General features: G+C 38.3%; 1 protein-coding gene across 2 annotated transcripts in view; it reads right to left on the reverse strand.

Annotated features, from left to right (window-relative positions):
- lrrc4ca (leucine rich repeat containing 4C, genome duplicate a) overlaps nucleotides 1-14,167 on the reverse strand; it is a 56,952-nt gene that overhangs the window by 16,842 nt on the left and 25,943 nt on the right. For both annotated transcript variants that reach the window (XM_034141655.1, XM_034141654.1), the window contains exon 2: nucleotides 4,708-4,781. The gene's annotated coding sequence lies outside the window, so the exon portion shown is untranslated. The remainder of the gene's footprint in view (nucleotides 1-4,707; nucleotides 4,782-14,167) is intronic.

Raw genomic sequence — 14,167 nt, forward strand, 5'->3', positions numbered from 1 at the left:
AAAGTTAAGGTTGTGAGTTACAACTTTTTGGAACCTCATACATTGTCAATGTCAGCCCCCACAAGTTCCCCAGTGTTTATTTCTGCCAACATCTGCTGAATATGACGCATCTTTCTTTCTTTTTGAATGAGAACATTATTAGTGACAATGCTTTACTTGTGAGTCAACGTTTCAGTATCCGCTAGAGATAGAGGTGTGTCACCACAGCGTGATGAAGTCGGTGTATCATTATTTCAGTGCATCACACTTGTTATTCAGGTGCCACCCAGTTCTACACAGAGACAGAGCAATTGGCCTCCCCCTCAGTCAGAAGATGACCCCCGAGCCAAGCATTTTCCTGACAAATGAGCCGCAGTAATGTCAATTGGCCTATGCAGACTAAAGTGCAGCTTGTTTAGAGCTGCTGGCCTTGAAAACACATGCAAGGTTATATACACATGCTTCTCTATGAGCTGGTACATGCACCTAAGCAGGAATGTGCAAAATAAAATATTGTTCACACACTTACAATAAAGGACAAGTATTAACATACTGTATGTATCAATACAGTAGAGCAAATGTCTAAATGGAGTCATTAATTGTGATTTTCTGATTTCTTATTTTGTCCTTATGTACAGTATTTCGATTCACTTTACTCTAAGGATTTGCAGCAACTGCCCAGATTTTCAACAGAAGGTGTTTTTCTATGGGAGAACGTGTCCGTGGTGTATGCTTTTAGCATGTGAGAATCTTTACAAGCTGTATACGTAACAGCCTCCTTGTTTCACACTGAGCAGTGTGTTGGCGGTGGGGGCTTGTGGGTGACAAGAGGTATTGATAAAATCATTCTTCACCCTGTGAACATTTCAGAGAGGCTGTAGGCAGAAAATGGCTTCCAACCACGACCCTTTCAAGGATATGGGATGAAGGAGTCAGTCCGTTATACCGCTGTCTTTGCGGTGTCCGGTTGAGGTCAGGGTTGGCATGCATCACATGGAGTCTGACCGAGCCACGCAGAGGTCATTCAGAGGCTGCAAACCCGGACATCCAGGCAGCGCAGCCTCCCTGTGATTGAGCTTGGGGCTTGAGAGAACATGTGAGATAAGAGGGTGATAGAGAGCACACTGATGATATCTACAAAACCAGAGGCTACAGTGTCAACAAATATAATAACATTAAGAGCCTGTTAAGATTGAAAGTGTGATTTAATTCATCTGGCTTTGAGATTGATTATTGTACACTTAAAATCCGTTTGAAAAGACACTGGGACACTACACCTCTGTTCTGAAGCCATTTGACTGATTGCAACATCTGTTCAGTGTAGACATGCTCAAGGACACATTCTTGTAATGTCTCCTGGATTGATGTGTCAGTGTACTGGTAACATCAGTTGGACTGAAGGTCAGATGCTTAGACAAGTTATCTAATTGACAGTAAGAAAATGTGGCCACAATGACACTTGGTATCATTAATATGGTAACATTGAGTGTGGGGAGACCTCTGGTGGTTTGGAAACATGTTATTACAACAAATAATTTGTGCAATAAGTAGACTTCCATCCCTTATTTTGATGAACTTGAATATGAAATTATGCGTGTGGGTGGCTGAGTTGTATTTTCTAAGTATTGTTTGATGATTTGAGAATTATTTTTTGTGTATTTAAGAATAGAAAAAGATTATGTTGAGCTTCGTCATGTGTGTGTGTTTGTCTTCAGAGGGGTTTGTGTGTCGTTAAAAATGAAAATAAACAAATTGTGTTCCTCATCAGGGTTTAGGCAATTGACTCAGTACAGTATTATTTGGTCATGCTGGAAGATTGTTGGATTTGTATTACAATTGCAGTTAACATTGAACAATTTAGAGCCCTTGTTGAGCTCACAATAACAACACTCTTATTCCCCTATTGATTCGATACACACAGGAAAAAAAACACCTTGAGGCTTCTCAGTTCTGAATGCTGGATTTTATTATCGTACTACAGGATGATACAGCGGCTAAGTGTTTATAACCACAAATTGAGACTGATCAAGGACTTTATAAAACTTACGTCATAGTATTTTGTTATTGTATGAACTATTATTTTTACCACTGTAAGTTCACTAAATTATTCTGCCAGAAAAAAAGTAGAAGACTTACAAAAGAAGAGTACATTTATGAAATAATAAATATCCTCGCTCTTTCATACCAAGCCCTATTTTTTTTTCTTTCTCCCTTCATATTCATACACCCACTCAAAATTCAAAGAATAAACGGTGGAAAGAAAGCAGAGTGCACTCATTTTATTAAGGACTTCAATTGACTGTGCTTACACATTTTTCTTATAAATGTGTTAGGTTGTAAATAAATGTAATATTACAAGACTATTGGATTGCTTTGCAAAGAACAGTAATGCTCCCAGACAGCCTCTGCAGGTGGGTGTTTGTTTAATCGTAGTTTCAATAGTCCTGTAATAGTGTATGACGAGTTATCGTTTTCTCATTCAATAATTCTTCACAACCTGAGACTAATGTAATTATTCTTGTTGGACAAAAAAGAAAAATCGTGGATTGATTCCATTGCACAGATTCAATATAATTTTCATGCAGAAACACCATTTCCTGCACCATAGATATAAAGGGTGGATAAAATATGAGAAACAGCACATGAAAAGGAGCTTTGAAGTAATAGCAACTATTCATGCCAGTCATATTGAATAAGATGAATGCCATTTAGCTTTCAAAGAGGTCTGGCAATCATCACTTTTATATGTGAGTTTCCATCTCGACAAAACAGATTGTCAAAGAGGCCACATAGTCAGGGTCTGATATGCTTCTGCATCGAAATCTCCAGAATGATATATTGTGGTATAGGGATAATAGACAAAAAATGATGGCAACATGTGGCCAACACAGAAAAACAGCATCATCAGCCTTGAGTAACAGTGGTTGCAAGTAAAAGCTCCCAGACAGAGCAATAGTAGTTCACACCAAGAGCAGGCGTGTAGTGGAAGTTACATGCATGAGTTCCACTAGCACTGTTCAGACCTGTGGTTGATTCTGTGTGCACTCCAAAAACCTGACACAAAGGTGAAATATGAGAGAAGAGATACCAGCATAGAAACACTGCTTGAGTCATACAGTTCTCCTTATTTTTCCATCCTTATATCGTACTCCCTTTCCATTTTCTCCATAGACTTCAAAGCAACCGTGGGTAATTTCTCATTCACTGAGGTGATTGGGTAAAGCCTATACGGAAGACTTTGCTTGATGTAGTTAGCCACACTGGAACCACAGACATATTGTGAATCTCTCTCTGTCATTGTCATTGTATCATCTAAATAATTTCTAGGCGATTCAATCCCTTAGTAACGGAGCTGATATTAATTTGGTATTTCATCTTTTACATACATTTATTGTTTTCAAACTGTATTTTTGTGCAATTCATTGCATCAGCATTTATGTTCTCTATGCTACAATCTGTACCACATGTGGGGGACAACCATATGCTTTTCCTACATATAGTAATGGAACTTGCTAGACAAAATGTAAAGTTAAGGCCTCACTAATTAATCCAAGCAGTGACACAGACTCTAACATATATCTTGTTAAATATACTATACACAGCACTTGTGTGTATTTTGGCCTTGGATTAAAAAAAAAGTTATAGTACAGCAGCCTTGCCATTGTGAACAAGCTTGTATCAAAGGCTAAAAGAAAATACAGATACAGAATGATTAAAAAGCCTAAAATAGTCTGATAGTAGTTCCTTCTACAAGATGGGTTTACATATGGGAAAAGTCAAAATATGCTCATATTAACCATAATACATTTTCTACCTGTTAGTCATGATTGTGAAAGTGTAATAGTGGGGTAGGCTATCTTGTGGGAGCCAATATGTTGAACAAATACTCTTGATGATCGTAAAAAAGTCACATATTGTCTGGGTATTTTTAAGGACCAAGAGCAATATATTAGAAAAAAAAAGGTTTTCTCATGATGTCCCCATTTTCCCCAAAAATATTATTCCAATGGACAACCTGCTAAACATGCTACAAATCCACAAATGATTCTGTCTTTATGGATTGAACAGAAATGTTCAATTCATATTTACTTTCAAGGTGTTCTCCTCTTAAAGTAAAGCCCAATTGCTCATTAACAACATCCTTTAACTTAAGTGTAGGCATTTCAAAAAAGAAGCCGTTTTGACCAAACCCTAAATAGCATAGAGCAAACATATACTTTTATATAATGTGACTAAAGTATTTTGAGGCTCACTCATGAAATAGCCACAACACATTTGTGTAAGGTGCAGGGACAGAAATAGCACAAAGTTCATAAATTAATTCCGTCATTTATTTATGTTCCCAACTAAATCCTTTTCATGATCAAAGGGGGCTGAGGACCAGCATTCATTGGTCAGAAGACAGAGATATATGCTGGTAAAGTATAGTCTCCGATCCACCAATAATTAGGCACCTTTGCACTCTGCTGTGTTCCCACATTTGAAGAAGTGCAGCTTTCAGCGGTAATAAGAGTGATTTATTCTGGCTGAAAAGGTCTATTCTCAGGCGGTTCAGGTACAGTTTTGAATAAGAATATGCCATATTTGTCTCCTAATTAGAGTTTCAATCAACCACATACACCTCTGACATGAAAAAAAGCCGAAAACAAGTATTTTCTTTCAATCTATCTGTTTTCTGAAAGCATTATGGCACATTAGGATGGCTTCTGGGTTTGTGTCATTTCTCACCTGCCAATTCAATCACTGTTCCAAGGGGTTCTGGTCGTCCTCATGTTAACTTCAAATCCACCGTAAAGCTGTCCCTGAAAAACACATGAGACAAAACTGTAAGAATATTTTCAAAACAGACTAACAGTGATACAGTTTGTTGCTTCTGCAGTTCCACTCAGTTTCATAAGATACAGGCCTTGAATAATGTGCTGTTATGGAAAGTTTATGATGTATCTACTCAACTACCAAAAATGCAGTTTATTAAACCCCCAGGTTACAGTATATCTAATTCAAAATTCTCTTTACTGTTTCTAAATAATCATCGAGTCATCTTGTTAGTTTTCCTTTCAACTACTTCCTCAGCAATCTCTGCTGATGCTGATATTTTTGTGCCTTTTAGAACCTTGATATAACAAGAGGAACTTCACAGTACACAACTGAAAGTCGTAAGAGCTCATTCCCCAGGGACGAGGGGACGTGCAAAGCCATAACGCATCACAAACACACACATTTAGGACAAAAAAAAACACAGGAACACACAACACAGAGGGCAGACCCTGCTGAATAAATTATGGGTGACAAAAGCAAACCGAGATAAAGCTCTCCATCGCACCTGCCATCCATTAGTGCAGAGCAAGGACTGTGAGAGCAAATAAGCGTGTGTTTGATCCACAGGAGCATTACCGTGTGAGCCTATCATGACCCCAGTCTTTGTTCTACGATAAGGGGTTCTGCTGTCTCTGTCTCATTTATGCAGCATTGCCAGTGAGAAGTGTTTCCATATTACAGTTGCATTACACTCAGAAGACCAGCAGCGAATAAACTGCAAACATATCTTGACCCATCTAATACAATATTAAACAAATGAATAGAAAGAATGTGTCTAAATGAATAAGAATAAGCTCTTAACTAGCCAATTGGAGTGAAATAAAACAGTTTCTCAACAGATGTTCTCTCATTGCTTAAACAAGCTAACCAAGGCGTAATAGCTATAAACAGATACTGTAAATATATTTAAATGCAGAGTCTGCAGAAGACAGGACAATATTTAGTTTCATGTTTCTATTTGTAGTCCATGTAATATTGACCAATCTCAATTGAGTTGGCAGGTAAACAGTCGGTGTAGAGAGCATGTATTCCTGGAACCCATCAGCTATTGTGTGAAGAAGATTAAGATATGTATACGCTTCTATAAACAGGTACGGTCTGGATAAAGATGACTAGAAATTGATGTCTATCAATTGCATTGTACAGTAAACAATGACCAGCATATTGCAAAATAAGATTTCGTCCAATATAGCTAAATCATAACCTGAGAAAAATTTGCGACAAAAGGCCTACAATATAAAATAATTCGAAAAACACAGGTTATGAAAAAAACTAAACATGTATTAGCCTTTCTATGGTAGACCAACTCCTGAATCACTTTGTTTCTTTCGAAGATGCAAATCTTTTAAAACGTATAACAACCTTTTATTTGTACTGTAAATAAAGCCCAAAACAGCTTTTTTGTCACAGCAAATGTTAAAGTGAATTGCATAATTGTTGGTGACTGTCTAAGATTCGCTGCTCAAGTGAGTATTGAAGGCTGCACCACAGCGTACGTTAGATTGTAGTACAGTGCTCATGTATATCTAAAAAAAAGAACACTTTGGTTACCTAGGCAATACTTGTTAGTAGGATCAATCTTTTTTTTTTTTAATGAGATTTCTATTAATTGATGAAAATATAGAATATCACAGACAGGACTTTGAAGTCTCAACTGAACTCATATATCCAGTCTACAGCTCTAAGCTCTATAATGATGGCAAACACATACATTGAAATACAATGTTACAATTCAATTAAAATAAGACATCATTGTTTACAAGCTGTACAGGTAACATATTTACAAAATTACCTGGTTACGTAAGTTACACAATTGCTACATATTGTGAAACCTCATAAAGTGCAGCAGAAACAACTATGCAATAGTTTCTGGCTTCACTTCACTAAGAATGACAAATGATGCCCACAGATAGCGATGATGGATTTGGGCTCTGCCGGTGTAATCATTATCAATGTTGTTATTATCAACAACATCAATATTGCACCCCACACACACATACACCCCCCCCTGGCTTTCCTTCTTCTTTGACAAAACACTGCATCATTGCATTTTTCAAAGCTTGTCAAGAGCCAGTGTTTCAGAACGTGTCTCAAAGATATATGTTCTTTATAATTAAGAAGAAAGGACCATACTCTTATAATTACCATCAACTTAAACATGCAGACAGCCTGGTCTGTCAGAGACAGCTGCTGCTTCATTTGTGGTTGGGTATTCTTCAGGACAGACATGAAACAACATTTTATGTTCTTCCTGACGACCATTTTTGTAAATATATCTAACAAGTTTTGTTATTTAACTACACTATGCACTACTATGTTCCTCTTCCTACAGGGTATGAGTGCAGAGCTCTAACTCTAGCCTTCCTTTAATTCCTTTTACAGTAAACCACAAGCAAGTTTATCTATTGAAAAATAATCCAAATAAAATATTACCTGTTTTTAAAAGTTTCCTTTAGTCTTTAATTTCTTTAAAAAAGTATATCCACACAATATGTGCAGCACCACACAACTGAATGGCAGTTTGTGCCATTTAACCCGGGTAAAAGGAAATGATCACCAACTTGAAAGTTGTTGCAAATATATCAGATTGCATCTGTTCAACTAACATGACTTATGTCACTGCCACTTTCAATGAAATTAAATAGAACGGAATATTAAACCAAATGCTGACGGGCAGCAAGATGCCTGCTATCTTCTGTGGGGCATATTCTGAACCACAAAATGAAGCAGCACTAACATTGTAGGTAAAGTAAATTGGGAACACAATATATAGAAAAAATGTTGCACTAATCACTTCTTTCCATAAAAATGTAATGCCGGCTTAAATGTTGCATGGACACCAGGTCAGTGTTTATTATCTGATCACAACTTCAACATCAGTTAATCCAATAAACCTCTAGTTGTGTATCTTAAGGTGTCTACAAGACATCAGTGATCGCTAGGCCATTTCTTTCTGCTTTCTTTATCTCCAATGAACTCACAGAGATAAAGTCCCTCCGTGGAAGAGTAGTAGTCCAACAAATCAAGACTAATGTCAGCACCTTCTGCTCCAGATCGCAGCAGAGTTTGACCTGCAGGTCACACTACATCACCCACTGGAAATGACCAGAAATGCATGTCAGGCTGAATCAATTGGCTGCACAGCCACTCGTTCAATTAAGATCTTGGGTGGGGGTGGTCAGTGGGGGTGATCAGTGGGGGTGGTCAGTGTGGTTTGCAGTGTGGTGAGTACAGGCTCCCAGAGGAGCAGTAAGTGCTGAAATCAGCTCAGCTGCGCCTGCCATTTGTCATTATCTAATGGTAAATCCATCTGTGTCCTGAAGAGGGCCTTGCCAGGACAGATTACTAAATGGCCAGACCGAAAAGAAAAAATAAGTATATATAGAAAACGTTAAAAAACAAGTTTATTAGAGTTATAGTGTACAATATTTTTGTTAAATCACTATATTAATATAATAGCTCGATTTCAACTGGTTTTGTTAAAACAAGCAGAGATCATATCAAGAAGTAAAGTAAAAGGATCCATGAAATCTCTAAGCACATGATGCACAGGCACACAGAGATTCCAGGCCATATTTTCCATTTAAAGAAAAAAGTCTTAGTAGAACGATGATGATGAGATAAAATAAATTAACATACTTTAAATCAGGCATTAAGATGGAATACAATTATCTTGAACAAAGAAAGCAATTTTGTAATTCTCTCAATTACATAATCTGTAACTTAATTAAATTATAATACGGCTAAATCAGTAGTTTAATATGATTTTAATTAATACATGTACACCATTTGTTGGTAGACAATCTTAGAGCTTATGGGCTTTTCAGGCATATTCTGTAGGGCTGCTCAATTAATCGTATTTTAATCGCAATTACGATTTTGGCTTGCAACGATTATAAAAACAACATAATCGAAATAAAACGATTATTCTTTTTATTTTTTTTATTATTATTAATTAAAAAAAAAAAAAAAATTATTTTGTTTAGTTGGTTTTTCAATTGAATTATACTTAAAGTTCAGGGTAATCAACTGTTAAAAACGTTTTTTTTTTCAATAAATTGATGTTTTCAAAGTAATGGATAATCGTTTTTAATAATCGTGATATCAATTATTGACCCAAATAATCGAGATTATGATTTTTGCCATAATCGAGCAGCCCTACATGTGTGCGACAGTATGTGTTTGTGTACATGTACATAAATGTTTGTGTCTCCACTGTGTAGTAAAAAGACTGTCAATATTCACTGCAACATACAACCAGCCTTTTGTGAAAAACAAACAGATATGCCAACATACTGTGCCATATAAATAAAAACAGTGGAAATTGTTGCCATATTTTGTATTTTGTAACTGGCCAATTTGTGCAAGAAGGTCCATTTATTTTAATAGGAAGGCTTCATGTAATTCTTCCCAGGATGACACAAAACATACTGTACTTGTCTAATGGAAAGGCTGTAGGGCAGAAGGATAACAGATACATGATACAACACAGACTGCCCCATGTAGAGTCGTGACCAGCGTATTATCCTTGCATTACATTTGTTGTCAGAACATGACATTTGTTTTAAAGTAATGCTTTTACAAACCTCGGTTAGCACCCCATGTCAAAATTCAGCTGCAGTGAAACGCTTTGCTGAGTGGAATTAGTGCAATCAGGGGAGATATGGAATTAATATGTCTGATTAAGTGCCTGACTGAATTAGCATTTGGAGTCCAAAGAGAGTTCAAGCAGGAAGGGAGGGATGAGATATGTTCAGCAGGGAGGGAGACAGGCTGACAGAATGGTCGAGAGAAGGAAAATAGATTAACAAAGACAAGAGGCAAGGGAAACAAAGTAGAATGACTGTGATATGGAACTGTGCATTCCTTTGGTTCTTGGTTTCACTCTGGCCAGTCTGGTCTGTTTGATTCATTATTTTCCCTAAAACATTTTCCTTTTGCTCACCTATGAAACACATTCATAGTCACCGTTCTGTCTCAGGTATTCACTTGTATACAGACCAGCTGTCATTTGTTCATGATGGCGGAGGTAATTGGTTTGGCCCTATTAAAGATATTGAAGTTGTTTAAGCATGGCACATAGAGGGGCATATTCAGAGGGAGGTCAAAAGGAACACAATACAGTACCAAGGTTCAAGGGAAATTCAGACAAAAGGTCATTTGAGGAGAAACCTGGAAGATGAAAGAGACAGACTGCATGGTTTGCACTAAGGGAAAGAGAGGGTAGTAAATTACCAATATTAAATATTTTCCTAGATATGTCTGACTCTCATATGAAAGGCTAGCAAAGACCTCTGAAGAAAAATGCATGAGAACGAATGCCACACTAGGGCATTTTACAGAGGGATACAGGACCTATATCACACTAAGCCATTAAGCATATGTAATGCAAATCAATGCAAACACACAAGAAAGCATTTCATAAATGTAGTGAGGTAAGAAGAGAGGGTTCAAAAGAAATTGTTAGGTAAGGCTGAGAAAATAAATCTTGCAGTGGGAGAGAAGAGGAATACCAATCAAGAAGAAACGGCAAAGTGTTATATAGAAATATTTGGGGCAAATGAGTGTGATATGCTGGCAAGGAAGGTGAGAGACCTTTCTTGGGAAAATAGAAAAGCGTGAGAAGGGCAGTAGAATATATTCTGTTGATTATCATTCATTTCCTTTTGTCATGTACCGGACATGAGTCACTGTCTGTGTCTCCAGGAAGAGATGGGAGCAATAGCTGCTACCATGCTGCATCACCAAAATAACATGGCAAATTGTAAAGGTATTTCCAAATGTACTTGGGTCAGAATGTTATCAATCTAGATCCTCCAGGAATGGAAAAGCAGCTTCAATTGGTGACCCATTTGGTGCAGTAAGAGACTTCCTGGTAGAGGCACATTAGGTGCGGTTTTATGATGTAATGCCTGTGTCTAACTATGCTATAAAAACAACTCTGAAAATCTGGATCATTATGTCTTTAGGCAGTAAGAGTGTGAGGACTAAACTGCATAAAACATGTATTAGTTTGTTGTGTCAGCACAAACATGGTCACTACAATTGGATTTTTCACTCTGTTATTGACAAGGTCAACAAATTGTAATGTTAGTTGGTCGATAAATACCAATAACTGGATAACAAATGACTTTATTACTGTGATATTTAGTATCAATATTCATGATTCCCAGAGAACGGTTCAAGTTGATTTTGCTGTTCTTGGTTATCTTTTGTATTCGGATATCACTGTGTCTTCCTGAATGCACACAGTTCCACTTGTACACTGGAAATATTCAATCATGATAGTCAGATTGAAACATTTCTTGGCAAATATATGACCATACTGTAGGACCTTCCCTGTCACACTACCCAAAGGCAAACTTTACACAACATACATTGGTTTCATCAAACAGCATGGCATAGCACACATTACATTCTCTAGTGACAGCTTCAGGGATTGAGAATAAGTGTTGGTTATAAGTGAGCACGAGTGTGTTCATTTGAGTCTACATCATTGTCTATAATTGAATGCATGCCTTCAATGTGGGTGAACAAACACTCCTCAAACACAGCACAATTATGCTTTGAAAAATGTTACCTTTCATTTTTTCTTAGCCTCAAATGGGATATTCCAGTTTACAAGCCAGCATAAGAACTTCTTAGTGCACGCATGTCTGTTTCCCCATAGGGAGACAATTCTTCACCCAGCTTTCTGTAAATCGATGTGGACACAATTCATTGTGGAGTGCAAAATCACACAAAATACCCATCATCACAGGCTACAGCTGTGAACCATGTAAGAGAGAGAGCATACAGGAGTGCAGCTACCTCATCCCCTGTTGGGCTCAACGCTTGGGATCCTAAGCGGATTTACAGTGCGATATCAGCACTAAGCAGAGCGCTCATTACAGGTATCAGGAATGGAAGTTGATTGTAGAGTTAAGAAAGGAAATACTGCCATGTAACCCGAAAAAGGATGTAATATGACGGCCAGATTAAAGTGCTGAACATTATCATCCTTAGTGCAGGCAGTGGAATAGACACATAGAAAAGGAGAGGAAGACAGGAAGGGAGGATTTGTATTTTAGAACATGTCTCAAGGTGTGCCTTTCTAGAGTCCGGACATAAAACTGTTGTCAGAACATGTAAGGTGTAGAAGTGGAAAATCAAAGTATAAGATGTATATCATTTGAAAATGGCTGAATTAACAACAAAGCTTAATACTTGCGTCCACACATAGAAAATGGACTCTGACACCAGACATATACATGGGAGACATCCTTTCCTCTTTTCAACCTTTGCGCCCAGGGAGAAGCATCAGATAGCAGGGAGCACTCATGCACAATCACCCATGAGTCTCTCTCTTGACGAGGCCATCAGCCTTACAATGCTTTCCAGAACAATCTTGCGCCAGACTAGCCTTTAGCTTCAGAACCTCACAGCACCAGCTGCCATGCTCAGCCAGTCGTGCTTAAAGCAAATGCTCCATTGCGAAAGAGATAAGTAAATGTTAGGATTCCGTATTGTACTATGTACCTCAACACAGGGTGATAACACAGGCTCAGAGGGTAGAGGTATAATGATGAATCTAATACTTTAGTGTATGAGTCATCATGAAGCTGAATGTGAAGAGGCAAGAGGAGTGAATGTAGAAAATAATACTTCTTCCCCAAAACCACCATTTGCGTACCAATTACTGACACTGTGTTTTTCTCACATGCCACTTCTTGAGCATAAACAGTACTTGCATGGAAGAGTAGCATGCCCTCACAAGTGTGAGACTCTCAGAAAGCAGTGTGCATGTACTAGATAAAATAAACTTAAAGGTAGGGTAGGTAAGTTTGAGAAACCGGCTCGAGATACACTTTTTGTTATATTCCATGGAATGCTCTTAACATCCCGATAGCAATGAATATCTTAAGTGCTTTGACAAAAAATCCATAAAAAAATGTCATCTGTGGAAGCCGTAATACTGTAAAAAGTACGACCAATCATTTTAGCCGGCCCGGCTAAAATAACTGGATGGCCTACCTGCCTGTCAGCCTTCCATCTGTGCACAAACTTATCTCGTGCCCTCATTGGTCATGTGCGCGTTCGTGTGTGTTGGAGGAGGGGCTCTATAAGGAAGTGGCAGATTTTCTCCGGTTGTGTATTTTCAAATTCTAGCGATCTCGAGCCGGTTTCTCAAACTTACCTACCCTACCTTTAAGATTATACGACAGGAGTTTTGTGAAATGTTTACATGCATGTTTTGATATAGTTTTGCTGCTGTTAAACGTGTCCCTCATTGCATTGAAATAATAAAAAATGTCTCCACTTTATTCGTCGTTCAACGTTTTGGCATGTGAGAAAAAGTCAAGGTAACATTTGCTTTGTTTGTTGATAAACAGTCTTAAAAGTAAAAATGTATAAAATATAAAACAGTATTGCAATGGTTTCTAATTTGACATGTTAAAAGATGTAAATATAAATGAATTATGAGCACCAAAGTGTAGTTAGCACGGGTACGTGTCTGTGAATGCTCTCTGAATAAATGTTTTACACATTGTTGTTCCCTCATGCATTATAAACATACTATGGTCATCTACATCCAGCATGCATGTGGACACAGTGAACATGTGACAGTGTGTGAAAAAAGCCTCAGTTAAAAGGGGGAGACAGAGAGATAACTATATGGAAAATGAACAGTGCTCTTGGGAAAGCTCTCTCTCTCAGAGGAGAGGGAGGACGTCTGAAGAGGTTATTTATTTTTCATCTGGAGATGGAAACTGAAGTGCGGTGGGGAGAGCCCCAGTGGAATTACTGACTGGAGATGTACCCTCCTGGGGCTAGTGTCTCTCTCTTCTCCCTCTTTCTCCCACTCCCGCTCACTTTCCATCTCCCACCTTTCTGATCTCCACCAGAGAGCTGCCACTGTCTCTCTGGGAGATGGGGGAAGAGGAGAAGAAAAAGAGGAGCCGCTCATTCTCCATGCCATCTTTGCCTGCCTCAGTCAAACTCTATTCATCCCACACTCCTGTGGTCTGCAGAGCTCGGTTAGGCTTTGCTCGGATGTAACTGCATTGAGCAAGCTGAGTCGGGTTGTTCTCCAAGCTCCTCCCAGGCTTATCTATCTCTACGTGGGAAGCAACACTTCTTATCCCAGCCCTCCTCATTAACAGCATTCCCATCAAACACCAAAGTCATTAAAAAAGCCACTTGTCCTCCCCCATCCCCTCTGGTGTTTTCCTTTCATCATTCCATTTCTCTGTTGGGATGAACCGGCGGTGTGAATGTCTTGGCTGACACCTTTACTCCACCAGGACCAGAGTGAATTATAGGGAGGCAGAGAAGTGGGGCTACATAATCTTTGTAAGGCTGCCTCTCTACGGCCTGTTCCAGACATGCT

Source organism: Trematomus bernacchii, unplaced genomic scaffold (genome assembly GCF_902827165.1).
Source record: "Trematomus bernacchii unplaced genomic scaffold, fTreBer1.1, whole genome shotgun sequence".
In the NCBI taxonomy this organism is placed as follows: Eukaryota; Metazoa; Chordata; class Actinopteri; order Perciformes; family Nototheniidae; genus Trematomus; species Trematomus bernacchii.